We start from the raw sequence: 11,835 nt of genomic DNA on the forward strand, positions 1-11,835 counted from the left end.
GGGCCTTTTTCTTATCCGTTCCATAACTGCCATCCATGAAGGGATTTTAATATTACTTGGCACAAATGTACCTCATAATAAGACAATGTGTCATGCACAGACCCCTAGCTCAAAGGTCAAGGTCACAGTTGGTAGTCAAATGTTAACATGGCATGAACAGGGTCTGTTTCGTGTCCGGTCTCTGCCATCCATGAAGGTATTTTAATATTACTTGGCACAAATATTTCCCATGATGAGATGATGTGTCATGCATAAAACCCGGACCCCTAGCTCAAAGGTCAATGTCACAATTGGAGGTCAAAGGTCAATATGATTTTTTTACTGTCCGGTCCAGAACTCTGTCATCCATCAAAGGATTTTAATATTACTTGGCATAAATATTCCCCATGATAAGACGACGTGTCAAGCGCAACTGCCAGAACCCTAGCTTAAAGGTCAAGGTCACACTTGGAGATCAAATGTCAATGGGACATTTTTCCTGTCCGATGTATAACTTTGTCATGCAAAACAGGATTCGAATATTACTTGGCACAAATGTTCACCACTATGAGACGGAGTGTCATGCGCAAGAACCTGGTCCCTAGGTCGAAGGTCAAGGTAGCACATAGAGGCCAAAGGTCAGATACAAGAATGACTTTGTCTGGAACGCTTCTTCTTCTTGCATGGAGTGATTTTGATGTAACTTGGCATAAATGTTCACTACCATGAGATGGATTGTTTTGCGCAAGAACCAGGTCCCTAGGTCTAAGGTCAAGGTCACACTTAGAGGTCAAATGCTAAATTCAAGAATGACTTTGTCTGGAGCATTTCTTCTTTATGCATGGAGGGATTTTGATGTAACTTGGCACAAATGTTCACCACCATGAGGCACTCTTGTTTTTAGAACTATGTCCCTTTGTTTTATTATAAATAGCTTATATTGTAACTTATTTATTACAGGCCGTAGGGAAAATTGAGACCAGTTTTCTGTGGTACAATATACATGTTACATCCAATTTTTAGGTGTGTTTTGACCTATTATATGATACTTATTTTGATAATCGGCCAAACAAATGCTATATGAAAACAACTAGGTTTTTATATATACAAATTTTAATCCAAGTGTTTTGTTATAACATACTGTATATATAGTACAATATTGTTTTTACATTATTTACAGATATCAGTTCATTATGTTATACTGCAGTAGAGAAAATTAGGTGCCTTCCAGTAGGTTACTTTGTATTGCATGGCAATACTTCATTCACTTGTTTAAAACAAGTTTACACAACTGGCCCAAAAGTACATTTAATCGCCCACTGAGTTACAAAAATATACATCAACACATTGCCTTCACATTATTTTAGAGGCAAAAGCAAATACCTTCTCTTTAGAAAGCTATATAAGAGAATCATAAATATTACTATCAAGTGTCCTTCTGGCCTCATATCTGTCAGGATGAACAGTGTACTGCTCTTAACCAATATGAAGCGGACGAACCTACATTTTGTACAATTCCGCAGACAATCGTTCTCAAACGAAATCATGATATTCTAGCAAAACGACATATTTCCCTTTATCCCCATCAGGTCTTTAAAATGTTCTTACTAAATTTTCACTTTCAGTAGCTCGAGGAGTCTGTGTTAAGAAATAAGGGATTGTTTTTCTTTCGAATACATTTCCTTTATTTGGGAAACGAGGGGCAGATAACTGTACCTAATTACCATATCCAAAATGTAAATTTAAAAAACTTTTTACATATGTGTGTGTTTCTGTACATCTGAACGTGAAGATGATTTTATTTGAGCATCACGTACGCTACTATCGCATTTCAATATATATATGACTTAAATATAGACAATACAAAGTGTTATACCACAGGACCACCTTCCACTTTGCACGTTTTTTGATTATGGTATTTTAGGATAATATACTTTTGACATGTGAATAATATATCCTAAGGAAAGTGGTACATTCAAAACTGTTATGAATAGTATAGTAAATACATACGTATGTTTTAAGTGTTTGTACAGCCTATTATTTCAGAATGAACTTCTCTTTGCAGGCATTACATGAACATATGTAGACAAATTGTATCTTGTACTTTCCAGCTCAAAAGTACAGCAAATTAAGTATGGCTTTTTATGTCCCAAGTAAACAGTAAATAAGTGGTATGTATGATATTTTACTTTCTGTGCAGAATGCTCACATTATAAACTTGTGTCCATTTTGAGTTCTAAACAACATTCTTCCTATTGCCTCATTTTAATCGAACAATTAAGCGCTCTATGCGATCGAAGGACTCGCACTTATTTCAATCGTTCCCATGATTTGCATACAATTTCTTTATAAAGGTATGTGTTTATTTTTATCCTTTGCAACGATTTTAAATGTTTGAGAAAAAGTCGATGTGAGTTACATTTAGTGCGTTTCCTTTATGCTAATCTGTACGTATATTGCCGTCACATGAATTCCCTTTAATATTTTTTTAAAAATATTTTACCATACACCATGTATTTTCATTTTCGTCATTGCTAATTCCGTTGCTCTGTTACTCTACGACGTCAATGCATGACCAACGTGGGAGTGTCGTATTGTATAAAAGTGGCGAGTTTTCCCGCACAATGTGTCAAAGCAGCTTTGGAGATATTTCTTAACTCAGCACGCCGTAGAAGATAAAACATAAAATGGAAACATTGTGTGTACCGTCACCAACATTTGGAAAACATGTAACGAGTTGTCCAAATATAGATATAATGTCAGGAGAAATATTCATCCGCGTGTTCATTGATGGGAAACCTATAAAACTCAGGATGTATATGAAAGTGTTCAAAAATGAGTATGAACACCATGCACAATTGTACACCGACTCTGAGTACACAAATACCAACGGGTTCATCAGTTTGAGAAAGTGCACCATCAAAAATAACGAGATTTCGAATATCATTCATATTTCAGGAGGGAAAATCAGCAACTTTCGTTTGAATGACACTAATTCTAATTGCTTCTCATTTGAGGCCAAAAGTCAGAACGAGGCTAAAGAATGGCTGAAGTCGCTCAAACCGAGTAAACCTTTCTCTTGTGAATCAGAGTTCTCACCAAATCCTTCTCGCCGATGTCAGAACGGAAATAATGAATAACAATATACACTTGTCCTGTACTTGATTGAGTATTCAGCATGTCTTCGGCTGCTGCCGAAAATCAATGACATTCGAATGTGAAGCCGATGCGGAATGTAAGTTCGAAAAAAAGAAACAGATATGAACATGAGCTTTTTGCTGTTAAAAACATTGTGCTGGAAAACAAACAGAGTAATTCCCCAGAGCGTGCACAGAAAAGTCAGACATTGACGTAGTATATGAGTTAAAATGTTAAAGCAGGATAAAAGACTTGTGTCAGCATTTATGTTTTATATTTAGTAACATGCCAAAGTGTATTTCGTTTTATTTTATAAGTTATAAAAAATGACACGTTTCTTTATTTGTAAATAATATATGCAATACATGTTGTAAACATTTCGTTTTAAGAAATTATATACTAAATATGGAAACATTTCTAACAGACATATGTACGTGCTTACACACGTATATCGAAACTGTTACCCTTATATATGATCCGGTCTTTTATGTTTTGAATATTATTTTATTACTGATACGTGTTGTAAATAAAGGTCTGTAATTTGTTAGAAATAAACGTTCTGAAAATGAATGTTCTGTTTTTATTTGTAGCAAAAAGATAACTGGTTTGTAAACGAAATATCTTTCAATTTTGCAATAGATATAAGTCAGTTTGGTACAATCTAACAAATACAAGTAGGTCTGTTTTCTGTCTTACAAAAATACGTCTCGCATACGTTCAAAAGCCTAACCCTTGATTGTTTACTAATAGCAAATCAAACAAAGTTATTTTTTATCAATTTCCGTTTAGGTCCGTATTTTCCAGTTTTCACTTTGTCACAGACCGAAACAAGATATTGTACGCGTTTCCACTGCAGACGATAAAATAACGCCAGCGATAAACATAGGGCCGCAGATCAAGAACCGTCTCGTAGAATAAACGTTCAGGACCTATTTTTGATACGTTCAAACAAGATGTGAATACAAGCATGAACCCTGAATTTATCAATGTGAATAAACATTTTATGAGATAAATAGGGTAGGCAGTGCATATAACATGTGCTGAAATGTGAAAACTGGTGGTCATGCGTTTGAGACTCATTGGGGTCAAGGTCATACGTTCTCATATGGCACCATTACTGTTTTTTTCCTGGAAGCGGACTCGAGAGTGATTCAAATATCTTTTAAGCTTTCACAATCACAATCGAGGACAAACTCGTATTTAAAGTGAAAATATGGTCTATCTAGCAGTATACATCTACTAGGATTTGTTTTCGGTGTCACCAAGAAAGTACAATCTCCTAAACAAATCATCCTGTCCAAGAAAAGGAACACATCAGACTTATTTTAAAGACCAAACCTACAATAAGATTTTGAACGTATTTAACTATTTAACAGTAACAAGGTTAATGTGTGCTTCGCCAAAATATAAGGACGTAAACGTTTTTGTCAAGTATAGTAACGTTTTCCTTCAACTTGTCTCATTTTTCAAAACGCTACTATGCTTCATGCATATGATGACAATTAAAAATTAAATCAGAATAGACATGCAATGCACGAACAGAATGATCATCGTTTTAATTCGCTTAATGTTAATGGTCAGTGCCTGCTACTTGCATATTGTCAACCAATGAAGAAATCGCGTCATACTCGTTTTTTATAGGAGCATGTATAGTACTGTCATAGGCGATAAACTTTTTACTTGTACATATTTCAATTCATTTAACTGAAAGAAAAGTGCGAATATTCATGACATGCAACTTACTGTACATTCTGGCACTTTGTTAAGTCGATAAGAATTCGTCATAAACAATCATCTTAACGCATATTCTATAATACGACATGAGTTTAATATATTCAACTACTGTACCATCTTCGCAAAGATTCTAAGTGTGAAATATTACGTTAGAGATGTGTTACATTGGAAAGTAAATTGTGATATAATGATATCTGCAGATTCGGAGACCCTCATAAACGATTCATTTTCAAATCATATTTACAAACGACAACATACACAGCGTTAGTACGTATTTCTCAACGCCGATTAAAAACGTAAAAATAGCAGGTCACACAAATATTATTCCATAATATATATTTTATATAAAATGGACACTTTACACAGAGCCGTCACACATAGCTAAACCAATTTCAGGGTGCAAATCCCTACCTCATTTTAAAGAATTGGCCTTAAACTGACATAAAATGAAGAGGAAAGTGCAGGGTCAGATATATTTTGAGAGAGATTTTTCGTGTAATATTTTCTTTCTACAAAATCATATCAAAATCACATTACTGCGACCTGGTACTGCTCATAATAAAGTTGTGTTTTCAATCATCAATATAACCTTCTGTCTCATTTGTTTCTACCAAATTGTCAAACATTAAAAATCGCTTTAATTTAGACCTCCGCAGCCGCCCAAAAGTGAACAAATATAGGAGGGGGGTGGGGGGAGGGGGGAAACCGATGGATACTCACGGAAGTATGATTATTGCCTTTAAAAAGCACAAAAGCGGAATTCATCTAGAAATACTCCAGACAAGGATGGTGCTATATAGTTTACTAATGTTGAATAATCAAAGAGCAATCACTCACTGAAAAATGATCCGACCGCAACATGAAGATAATACTAGTATGTCCATCTCCTTTTGAGAGTTAAGCTCCCTATGAATTTTCATTGAATTCCAGACAAGAAATGATGCTATTGTTTACTATAATGTTGAATAACCGAAGGTCACTTACTCCGTGAAAAAATCATCTGATCAAAACATTAAGACAATTTGCGCATCTCCTCTTGAGGGTGAATCTTACTATGAATTTTCACTTAGTGTTAGTTAAAGATTCTTGAGAATTACTTCGGACAAGGATAGCACTATAGTAAAATAATGTTGAATAATCAAAGGGCAGTAGCTCATTGAAAAATCATCCGACCAGAATATGAAGACAATACAAATGTATGTGTATCTCCACTAAGGGTTGAAGATTCCTATGAATTTTCACTGAATTCCAGCAAGCTGTGGCTGAGAAAAACATCGAACAAGAAATGGTGCAATAGTATAGAAATGTTGAAAAATCAAAGGGCAATAACTCAGTAAAAAATCATCCGATTGGAACAAGAAGACAATATGCCCATCTTCTCCGTAGTGTAAAGCATCTTATGAAATGTCCCTCAATTCTAGTGAGGGGTTGTTAAGAAATACTCCGGACAAAAATGCGGGACGGACGGACGGGCGGACAGAAGAACGGGCGGAAAAACGAATGTACAATCACCATTGCGCGGTTCTCACGTTTGTTACACTCATACTGTTGCCCATTAGTAGTCTATTCACTGTACAACCACCCAATAGGGGAGAAGTAACGCCTGCTAATAAATTATTCATTTCCCAGGTAGCAAAATATATTGGGCCCATATGGGCCCCTTATTGTTTTCTATGTGGGGCCCACATGGGCTGCCAATAAGGGACCGACATGGGATTAGCAAACGGGATTGGCATGGGTCCCACATGGGCTTCAATATGGGATCCATATGGATCCAGTATGGGACCAAAATGACACCTAAATGGGCAATCTGTATGGGCCCCACATGGGCTGCCAATAAGAGACCCACATGGGTTTTGCAAACGGGATTGGCATGGGTCCCACATGGGTTTCAAGGAACATCGCGGAAATGTATGACATAAAAATATGAACAAGAAATGTTCAGTTAAAGACGAGATTAACCTGAAAATAAAAATGTATTCAAAATCTTTAAACAATTACTTATTATAAGATAAATAACGAGTACATTTGTAATAATTTTTGTTTCGCTCGTGTTGAATTTGCCATTTTTCCACAGAAAAAAAACGCGCGCGCGAAATTTTGTACTCTTGTGAGATTTTGCGTTAGTATTATATTTTCTAATCTATTTTAAATTTGAATAAAATAATACAGTTGTACCTGTCATTTTTTAAAATATAACGTTATATGACTTAAAATAAATGTTATTTTTAAAAACAAATAAAAAGAACTGTAAAAACGGAAAATTGTATGGAAAGTTACGATTTGTCACGATTCCTTTCGATGTGGGACCCATCTGGGTCCCATACTGGTGCAAAATTTGACCAATTACCAAAATTCGTATTAAAAGGATGATAACTGATGAAAATTTACACTGCTGAACCGAGCAGAAAATAAACATATGGCAAACATATTGTATTTGCTCCAAGGGCTATAGACATGGGCCCCATATGGGCCCGATGTGGGCAAATAATTACATATGGGTCCCATATGGGAACAGTATTAATCTGCCCACATGTGCATACCCGTATATAGCCCATAAAGGGCCCATATGGGCTTGCTTGCTTGGTTTACACTCAATATGTGCGTACATTCAACTAGAAAGAATTAATGTTTGTGGACAAAGTCATTTAAAACATATAAATAACATAAAATACTAAAAGATCTAGATTAAACTATTAGTGTATATGACAAGGATAAATGTGTACTTAAGACAATTACAAATACTATGCTATGCTATGTATGCTATTTGCTAATTCTTATGCTTATAAGCTTATACTTATACTTATACTTATATGCTTATAAACTTATACTTTTACTTTACTTATACTTATATTTATACTTCTTATACTTATACTTTTTTCTTATACTTATACTAATATTCTTTTGCTCTCATGAAAATGACAGCATAGCATGGCATAGCATAGCAAAGCAAAGCAAAGCATAGTAGCATAACATAGTAATAGCATAGCATAGCATAGTAATAGCATAGCATAGCCTAGTAAGAGTATAGCATAGCATAGCATAGCATAGTATAGTCATAGCATAGCATAGCATAGCATAGCATAGCATAGCATAGCATAGCATTGTAATAACATAACAAAGCATAATAATAGCATAGCATATAATGGTAATAACTTAGCATAGTATAGTGCTAGCATAGCATAGTACAGTATAGCATAGTATTGTTTAATCTGTACAATACGAATATTTTCAATAATTAAATTTCTATTACTCTATTTAGAAAAATAAATAAGACTTAAAAGTTAAATATCATAGAATACAATCACAGAAATAAAATCCTAGAAATCCAAATCAAGTAATAAAACTATCCAAATCCCAAGGGCCAGATGAAATACACCCCAAAATCATCTACGAATGAAAAGAGGAAGTCTGTGAAATTCTGACTAATATAAAAAATCTCTTGATGAAGGTAAACTACCACATGAATGGAAAAAAGCTATTGTCACAGCAATACATAAAAGTGGAAATAAAACTAATGTAGAAAACTATAGACCCATAAGTGTAACAGCAATATGCTGTAGGATAATGAAAAAAAATATAAGAAAGGCTATAATAAAGCATCTGGAAGATAATGAAATAATATCAAACTTTCAACATGGATTTAGAAAATGCAGATCTTGTACTATGCAACTGTTGGAATGTATTGAAGAATGGATATCTGCAGTTGACGAAAACTATTACAAGGCTGCATTCGATAAAGTTCCACATAAAAGGCTATTGAAGAAAATCTGGAGTATCGGAATAAAGGGTAACATTTACAAATGGATCGGGGTCTTCTTGAACAATAGGCTACAGAGGGTCAAAATCAATGGTGTCACTTCCTCATGGCAAAATGTCACCAGTGGTGTCCCACAGGGTAGTGTTTTAGGACCTGTCTTGTTCCTAATCTTAATCAACGACTTACCAGATGCTCTAAGTTGCGCACTAAAACTCTTCGCAGATGACGCCAAGCTATACTCCGCCTTAAGAGGTCATGAAGATGAAGTAAAGCTGGAAGATAACATTTTGGTACCTGCGAGTGTGCAAATAAGTGGCAAATGACCTTTAATTAACATCAAGAAATGCAAAATGATGCACATAGGAAATTCACCTACTACACTGAAAACAGAATAAACAGGATCAAGCAAATAAATGAAGAAAAAGACTTACGGGTAATATTTGATGATAAACTCACCTTTAGCAAACATATAAGTACTTAAGTTAATCTTGTAAATTGGACTCTTGGACTGCTTGATTATTAAAAACTTAACGTACATGAACAAAGAAATGTTTTTACAACCATACAAGTCACTTGTACGTCCACATTTATATATGCATCTGTTTTATGGACCCCGAAATACAAGAAAGATGCCATATATTATTTATTATATTTGACTGGCATATCCTAGTAGGTTGTCCCCGTTGAAAATTTTCCGATAATCAATATTGGTTAGTGATTTCTCTTTGAGCAATAATTTATATAGGAAATTTATTTTCAATGATTAATTTGAAATATAAATTTAAGTTTGTGAATATTTTAACACATATGGCAGTATACATCAATTTCATGTGCAAATATTTATTCTAACTGAATATCTTCTTGCTTCCAATTTTGTTTTAAAAGTATCACAATCGCTTATATTGAACATTTAGTGAAAATCACTAAACTTTTCAATTTATTTTTACTTTAGAGGCAAATAAACTATATTTTCCAAAACATGACAACTTGTTAACACATATGTAGGTGTTCTTGACTTTATAAACAATACAATGGTATATTTATAATTGTAATAGGGTAAAAGCTCCTTGCTTCCATTTAACGTCAAAGTGTCTCAAGAAATTAAAAACTGTTGATTTTCTTAAGTTTTGATGTTACTCAAATGGCGATAATTTACGAAGTCATATACCAGCAAATGACCATCGATTCAATATAGATTTTGGAAATAATAACGTTTATATTTGTCTCATTACACAAAAATAGAAAAAAAATGAACAGAACAGAATAGAACAGAGATTTGATTTTACATCCAACTGTTTAAGTGATTGCAATTAACTGTGTGGTATGAGAACAATATTACGAATCAACATAAATTACATTATTTCCGACTGAAAGCTAAATATCTTCTGAATATTGAAACATTCGACAACAGGAGAAACACTACGTCAAAAAATATTTTTCTTATGAAATAGTGTAATTTGCAAGTTAGGCGCTCATTGAAAGCTGGTGAGAGGGGGAGAGAATGTGTACATTTATCTTAACAAAAGACACAGCATGGTTTCCATGCTGTGCAAAGAAAGGGTGAAATTAACAGACGCGCAATATCGTGTCTATTTTAGAAATAAAATCCAAGCTTGAAAACAAAACAAAACACAAAAACAACAACAAAAAAAAAACAAAAAAACAAAAAACAAAATGATTGAATTGTATAGTATGTACAAACACAATCATATCTGAATGGCATATTTGATTTATGTATATCATTGATTTTACAAGTAACTTAGACACTATAAATAAGTATACAGGGTGAATCAGAGCTTTAAAAAAAACGTGAGTTACATATACACCAATGCTGATAAGAAATAGAAACTTGATTCATAATGAAATAGATTCTTTCTTCCTTGATTTCTATGGAAAACCTAGGACCAAGGCCAGTTAATAAAACATGTGTGTGCGTGTTTTAGTAGCATGTATGTTTTTTAAGTTTGTTAAATTGCTCGGGGTTGTTTTTGCCACAGTGATTGCATAGTTTATTACATTATTTTATCATGTCTTGAAGAGTAAACTTCTAGGCATGAAAGTTAAACAAAAGTACCGTTATATGGACAAGAACAATTAAACTAAATGGGAATGCATGTATCTTCACACAAGTTTCGTTTTTCTCGAGGAAAACTATTATACATGCTTGTGTGGGAAAGGTCGTTTTAAGAAATATTTAATTCTCGGATTTCAATGTTTAGCGGGATTCAAAGTTTCAAAAGAAAAGAAAAGAAATTTATCTAAATGTTTTCATTTTCTGTTACATGACAACACGAATTTCGCTATATCATAAACTAACATAATGTTTTTTACAGAAATGTTTTATGTCTTTACAATAATAATATTTCTATATGAATCTATAAAACATGATTTATATCAAAAACTGGCAACATGTTTTGTTGCTTTCTATGGAGTAACATGCGAGCTTAATTGCCGTGTATGTTTAGTGTTCAACCCGTTTACATTTGGACACTACGCTTCCCTCTTTGATTGCGTTTGACGGAAGAGGGGGAGGACTCTATGAGAAGCTATTTTTAAATCCTACCAGGACTGAACTGTTTTGATATTTGTCTTCTGGCCTGTTTCGTCGGGCCCTTAAGGGTGTTTCTCTTGTTGCTCTGTCTTCTGAAAAGGCATTGAGTACATACGTTTTTGGTTCTTAAGGTTTGCTTTTTATATATTTATACATGAGCATTTTTGTGTTTTACATGCCATGCCTTTTTGTTTCCATTACGTGTGTAAGAGATTCACCTGGAGGGGATTACTTTTATTTACACTGTCCCGTGTCTTTGGAACATGGTGGGGGTAAGAGTGAGGTTGGGTGCGCACCATAAACCGGTTAAAGCTCCCCAGTGGTGTTTTTGCCACTGACCGTTCCAAGGCGGTGCCCCACTGTGTTCCATTGTTTGTTTGTTTTGTCCTTATGTGTTGGCTTTGTGTGTGTGTGTGTGTGTGTGTGGTGCACGCGTCTGTGTGTTCCATTGTTTGTTCGTTTTGTCCTTGTGTGTTGGCTTTGTGTGTGTGTGTGTGTGTGTGTGTGGTGCACGCGTCTGCGTGCTGGGGGTTTCGTTTTGAAGAGGCTGCGTTTTTGGTGCGTGGCATTCCCTGTTTGATATTTGTCTTTGTTTTTTACCTAAAGCAAAATTTTAGATCAATGCAAAATCCATGACAAAGAATTATTGACTTGGGTCATGACTGACACGACT

This window comes from Mercenaria mercenaria, chromosome 18, assembly GCF_021730395.1.
Source record: "Mercenaria mercenaria strain notata chromosome 18, MADL_Memer_1, whole genome shotgun sequence".
NCBI classification, from domain to species: Eukaryota; Metazoa; Mollusca; class Bivalvia; order Venerida; family Veneridae; genus Mercenaria; species Mercenaria mercenaria.